At 49.7% G+C, this 6,151-nt stretch overlaps 1 protein-coding gene across 3 annotated transcripts in view; it reads right to left on the bottom strand.

The window, feature by feature from the left end:
• Positions 1-5,276, bottom strand: part of Capg (capping actin protein, gelsolin like) — a 24,331-nt gene extending 19,055 nt beyond the window's left edge. The window contains exons 1-2 of one of the 3 annotated variants that reach the window (XM_033765140.1): positions 5,187-5,276; positions 4,484-4,759 (exon numbers count right to left, since the gene is read on the bottom strand). The gene's annotated coding sequence lies outside the window, so the exon portion shown is untranslated. Of the gene's footprint in view, positions 1-57; positions 154-4,483; positions 4,760-5,186 lie in introns of those variants that run through there. The other 2 variants (XM_033765135.1, XM_010635254.3) reach the window with 2 other exon arrangements.
• Positions 5,277-6,151: the final 875 nt, after the last annotated feature.

Genomic DNA, 6,151 nt, shown 5'->3' on the forward strand with positions numbered 1-6,151 from the left:
CCCGACCCCGACCCACAGAGGGGTTGCCGTGGCCAATCCCCGAAGGACACGCACTACCTTCGCCCACAGCCTCCTCCCGCTCCGAGGCGGTGAATCACAGGGAGAAGCCGCCCAGCCTGCTGAGGCGCCCGGACTAGCCTGTTTTCAGAGCTCGACCCCTGCAGCTACCTGGGTACCAAGACTCCTAGCCTCGGGGCCGTGGGTGTGGCTCTTGGAGAACTGAGCACAGACGAGCTGAGTCCACTTCCCACTCAGCCCCAGGTCCTGGGCCTCAATCCTGCTACCCGCAGCTGCCGTTCCTTGAGTGCCTATTGCGTGCTTGGTGCTTTACCCTTGAGCTGTAGTCCTCTTAATCTCCCACCGTCATTCCTGCTTAATATAATGAAGAATTTGGCTGGTCATGGTGGCACACACCTGTAATCCCAGCACTTGGGGAGGCTGAGGCAGGAGGATCACCGAAAACTTGAGGCCAGCTTGAACTACACAGTGAGACATTATTAAAAAAAAAAAAAAAAAAGCAGGGATTGGGGTGGTGAGGAATTCCCTGAAGGCTCACTCTTCTCTTCATTCAGAAGAAACTGGGCCATCCTGTATCTGCACCAAGAAGCTGGGCTTTCGGGAAATGTGTTGAAGGCTACGGGGAAACCTATGCAAGATGTTAGCGGATAACTTCAACATCATGTCAAGGCCTCTTGATACTGTGATAAGAGGCCTTTTACATTTCTTGGGAAGCAGGGCTTTTTTTTTTGGAAACAGGGTCTTATTTGCAGGTCAGGCTGGCCTTGAACTCCCAATGATCCTCCTGCCTCAGCCTCCTGAGCTTTTGGGAAGCAGCCTTGCAAAGCCTAGCAGCGTGAGTTTCTCTGAGGCCACGGATGGCTTTGAAACAACTCAAACCCTGGCTGTACCCCATCTCAGAGACGACCCATCCTGTTTTGATCCTCTGCTCACCCTGCAGCCTTGGCTTGAAAGTCCCTCCACTGAAACACCCTCCTTGGCGCTCCCTGGTGCTCTGGACCTCAACTCACAGGGTTCCTGGTCCACAGCCACACCCTGTGAACAAGTTTGGGTTTTCCATGGCCAACCCGTTAGTGCTTGGGCCTCTTCCAGACAACTGGGCCTCCCAGGACTCTGCTAGACACAGTCCTCCCAGAGCATGCGCATTCTTTACATTTTTTAGGCAAAATAAATTTTCAGTGAAATGCACAACTCATATGTATAGTTTGGTAGTTCTCACAGATGCAACACCTGTGTCACATGCATCCCCAAGGCATAAAACACTTGCTGCCATCCTGGAAGCTCCCGCTGCGGTTTAACATCTGTCATCTGTGCCTCCCCTACCTCACTGTTAGTACCAGGGACCACATGGAGTCCTCCCCACAACCCTAGCACCCTGCGTAGCACCTGGCAGGTGATAGACACGCACAGTTCTTACTGGCTGTATTAGCAGATTGGACAGAACACATCCCACATCCTAGTGTTGCCCGACCTCTGCAGCCTTGGGAGATCACTTAAGCCTTAAATCTCTGAGCCACAGCCTGCTTCCCTGGAAGCAGGGACAGAACTCCAGCCCCTTCTTTGGGATGTCCTGTGGGGGAATCTTTGAAGAGAATGAAGGCTTAGACACGTGCAAGGTGCTAGTACTGTTATAATTCACAAGCTCCTATTTCCAGGATGAACATTTGGCTGAAGGGAACCAGGAGAGGCCTCTACACTGCTGTCTGGGTGTGGCTGTGTGAGCTCTGTGGCTGCCTGCGATGGCCAGCTCTCAGCCTCTGTGTCCATGGACCCAGGCTCAAGGCTGATTTTCAGGGAAGAGAATTTCCTGGAATAACAGAGCTGTTACTTCTAGCCCTTACACTTGACCTGCAAGTGAATTTTTCATTTCTTTCTTTTGAGAGAGGGTCTCACTATGTAGTTCAGACTGCCCTAGAACTCACTATGTAGCACAGGCTGGTCTCGAACTCACAGCGATCCTCCTGCCTCAGCCTCCCAAGTGCTGGGATTACAGGCATGTGCCACCACACCCGGTCTGCAAGTGAATTTTTAAAAATTATCTCACAAGCCCCTAGGAATGGCTGGGGGGTCTAGATGTCCACATTTTCTGAATAACACCCAAGATTCAGAAAGTTTTGTTTGGTTTTGCTTAAGTCACTGCTGGTGCTCAAAAGCAACCAGGAAAGTGACATTCTACACTTTCTTAGTGACCCCTTAGGAAAGTGGGACTATCCAGAGTACAGGAGGAGCATGAGAGGGCACTGTATGACTGGGGCAGGATGAGTGGTCCCCAAGGGGTCACACAGGACAGGCACACCCCTTTCCAGCCAGAACCCCACCAGTCCCCAACACCACCAACACCGTTAGGTCAGATAACACCTGACACTTTTGAGTGCTGGCACTATATGCTGGGTGCTATCCCTGTATGACTATCTTAATCCTCCCATTTACTCTCTAAGGTAGATCCTCAGCTGGGCATGGTGGTGCACACCTGTAATCGCAGCACTGAGGAGGCTGAGGCAGGAGAATAGCTCCAAATTTGAGGCTATCTGGGTTACATAGTGACCTCAAAGCTAGCCCAAATTACATAGTGAGGCCCTGTCTCAAAGAACCAAAAATAAATAAATAAATAGATAGATAGATCCTCTTATTATCCTCATGTTACATCAGGAAACAGAGGCAAAGTGAGGTCAAAACAACTTAGCAAGTGGCAGAGGATGGGTGGAGAGCCGACAGGCATCCACGCCTCCTCTCCTAGCCATCCTTTCTTCCCGAGCCCATCTGCTCTCAGCATTGAAGGTTAGTGCCAGGGTGAGTCCCTTCTATGCAAGGAGTTACATCTTGCTTAAAAAAAAAAAATAAGCCTCATTTAAAAACAATTATATAATGGGGAAAAAAGATTATAGACTTCCAATAAGTTGCAAAAATAGTACGGAGTACTGATATTTACTGAAACCTAGATGAGGGATGGGGATTAAGTTTAGCAGCATAGTGCCTGCCTGGCAAGTACAAGGTCCTGAGTTCTATCCCCGGTACCCCCACCAAATACCTAGATGTGCTACTTGAAAAATATTGTGCTACTTGTGCTAGACACCAAGCCCACGTATCATGATTTCATATATATGAAAGCTATGGAGAAAGTAAAATAGTGGTCACCCAGGGATGGAAAGGATTTTGGGGTCTGGGGAGAAATGAGTGCTAGTGAGGTCGGGGTGATGAAAACATCCCAAAGTTAGATGGCAGTAATGGTTGCACAATTCTGTGAATAGACTAAAATACTGAATTTTACAGACAGAATGGGTGAATTTGACAGTGTATGGCTCAAATTTCAATAAAGCTGTCAACAAACACATTTGCACCCCACTGATAAAGTGTAAAGTCCTTGGTACCTGTCCTCAGCCCCCCCAACTATGGTAATGTGCTTTCCCCTTTAAAGTGAGGCTCTGGGGCACAACCCCCCACCCCCGTGGGTTTTAGGGTTTCCTAAATATCCCACCCCACCCCCCAGTGCAATTTTGATTCTTGAAGCTAAATGTGAGACAGAGTTGTCCATATGTTTTCTTTGTTACTGCAGACTTCCTCCACAGGAGCCCCTCCATAGAACTGACATATTTGTCAAATAAAGATTTACCAGGAGGCCGAGATAGGATTACGGCAAGTTTGAGGCCAGCCTGGGCTATAGAGTGAATTTAAGGCCACCGGGACAGCATAGTGAGACTGTCAAAAAAGCCAAAAATAGGGTGGGAATTTAGCTCAGTGGTGCAGTGGGAGGTCCTGAGTTTGATCCCCAGTAGCGGGGTGGGGAGCCAAAAACAAATAAAGATTTTTATTGGTGCCACTTTCTTGATAGTCCACACTATTTTCTTTGAGTGCATACTTTAAACTGCCTAACAGAAATCTTTATGGTGTGTGTGTGTGTGTGTGTGTGTGTGTGTGTGTGTGTAAAGCAGCCTTAACCGTGCAGCAAGTCTTGTTCATAGTGTAATTCTGAGGCACAACTGATCATAGATTCTTAAGAACCAAAAGGACCTTAAATCTTTGTTCAGGTTTGTCAGACAGGCCCAGGCTGAAACACCCAGGCCGAGTCCTCAGTTGACAAGGGGCGCGCCCTTCTTGGTGCCTCAGTTTGTCCATGTAGAGACTGGGCCTACAGGCACCGGAGAGCACACTGCCGCTCTGCCTGAAAGAGCCCCGCAGTAGTTTGCTCACGGGCCAGAAGCAGGGCTCGCGGGAAAAAGAGGACCGAGCACCTATGAACTACAAATCCCAGCACGCACCTTCAAACAAGCAAGCGCCCAGGGCATTCTGGCCCCGCCCCTCCGGTCTACAAATCCTAGCCCGCAGCCGGAGGCGGTGGAACCCCCGGAGCGGCAGACTGCGACCCGCCGGCTAAACTTGGGTCCACAGGGCTCTCCGGGGAGAGGTCAGAGGGTCAGAAACACCACCGCGGACCCGAGCATACGGGCACACACACAAGCACACGCACACATGCGGGCACATCGGGCGTCTGGCTCGCTCCTATGGACTACAAGTCCCAGCAGGCAGTAGGCGGTGGGGGTGTGGCCTCAGGTGAGGTTGTCTAGGAGAAGCGGTGTCTGGAGCGGTGGGATCCCCGGAGCTAGTTGAGGTTTCCCTGCTGCGTAGAATCTGGCGGGCTGTCAGGCCTGGCTCCTTTCCCTGGACACACTACTGGACCCCGGGGTCGCAGATCCGAGATTTCTTCCGCGATTTTAGCCCCGCCCAGTTCTCCAGGCCTGGGGCGCTGCAAGGGAGGGAATGGTGGGTGGGGACTTGGGCCTACTGTCAGTAGGGACCCAAGGGTGCCTCCCAGATCCTAACTCTATCTCCATGGGCAAACTCCCATCTTGGAATAGCAACCCAGCTCCTGAGGCAGGACTAGATTTATCAGGGTCTTTGTGTGGCCTGGAGATTCTCAGGGACGGGGTCCTCCATGTCCTCTGATGTAGGACTCGGATATTGCAGCCCTGCGCCCAGGCATCAGTGTTATGCGGCAGAGGCAAGGTGAAGGATGATGGGCTTCCTGGAGGTAATAACCAGGGTGATCTCTTGCAAAATCCTCTCTCTCAAAGCTCTCTGCTCACAACACAGAGTCACATTCTTGCCACAACTCTCACCCTAATTTCCCAGGTTGCCGGAGGAGTCCCTGAGGTGCTGCAAAAAGGACTTACCCAGACCCTTCAGTGCCAGTCAGCCTGCGGGGTGGGTTGAGCTGCTCCCAGGCCCCACTTCATCCACCCTCTGAGGCCAGGGCAGCCTCTCTCCTGAGGCCTCATCTCAGCTGATTTCTGGCTCCCAAGTGGGGACTCGGGTTTCACCTGTATCAGGAACAGTGACACCACAGTGGCCAGGAACACATTGGACTTTCTGACTCCAACCCTGTTTTCAGCTTTTACACTTTCAGACCTGGACATATATGTTGCTATGGGCCAGGTAGGTAGAGAGATAATCTTCAAAGGCATAATGTGACCCTGTAATGTTAGTGAGATGTCAGTCTTACGCAGTTGGATGGTGATCAGTTACTTCCTAGAAATATTCCATTTAATCTTTGTGTTTGTTTTTAGACAGGGTCTTGCTGTATAGTTCAGGCTGGCCTTAAACTCACTGTGTACCTCAAGGAAATTCGTGGTGATCCTTCTATCTCAGCCTCCCAAGTGCTGGGGTCACAGGTGAGCACCACCAAACCCAGCATGTTCCAGTTAATCTTGAGACAATTAGAAACAACTCCAGAAGGACTATTCCAAGTAGATTGTCCACATTCTCTTGGTAGCAGGGGTGAAGTTCTTATTAACTGGTCAGGTGGGTTCCTAAGCTTATTTCTACCTGGAATGGTCTCCAAGACTTGTTTTTCTGTCTTTCTGTTAATCAGTGTTTTATTTATTTATTTATTTATTTTTTTGTAAAACATTTGTACATTTTCGATATTAAGATAAAATTCATCATAGGGAATTTGTACCTGTACATAATATATCTTGCTTCTTTTTTTCCCATCCCCCATCCCTCTTCCTCTCCTTATTTACAAAAGCTTAAGACAATCAGTATTTTGTTGGTAACTTACTGCCTCTGGAGACCAGAGATAAGTAGCTCAGAAACTTGAGGACAGGCATTGCCTCAGTTTCTGGCTTTTCTCTTCTTC

The sequence above is a fragment of the Fukomys damarensis genome, unplaced genomic scaffold (assembly GCF_012274545.1).
Source record: "Fukomys damarensis isolate Sample0158 unplaced genomic scaffold, DMR_v1.0_HiC HiC_scaffold_2, whole genome shotgun sequence".
NCBI lineage: Eukaryota > Metazoa > Chordata > Mammalia > Rodentia > Bathyergidae > Fukomys > Fukomys damarensis.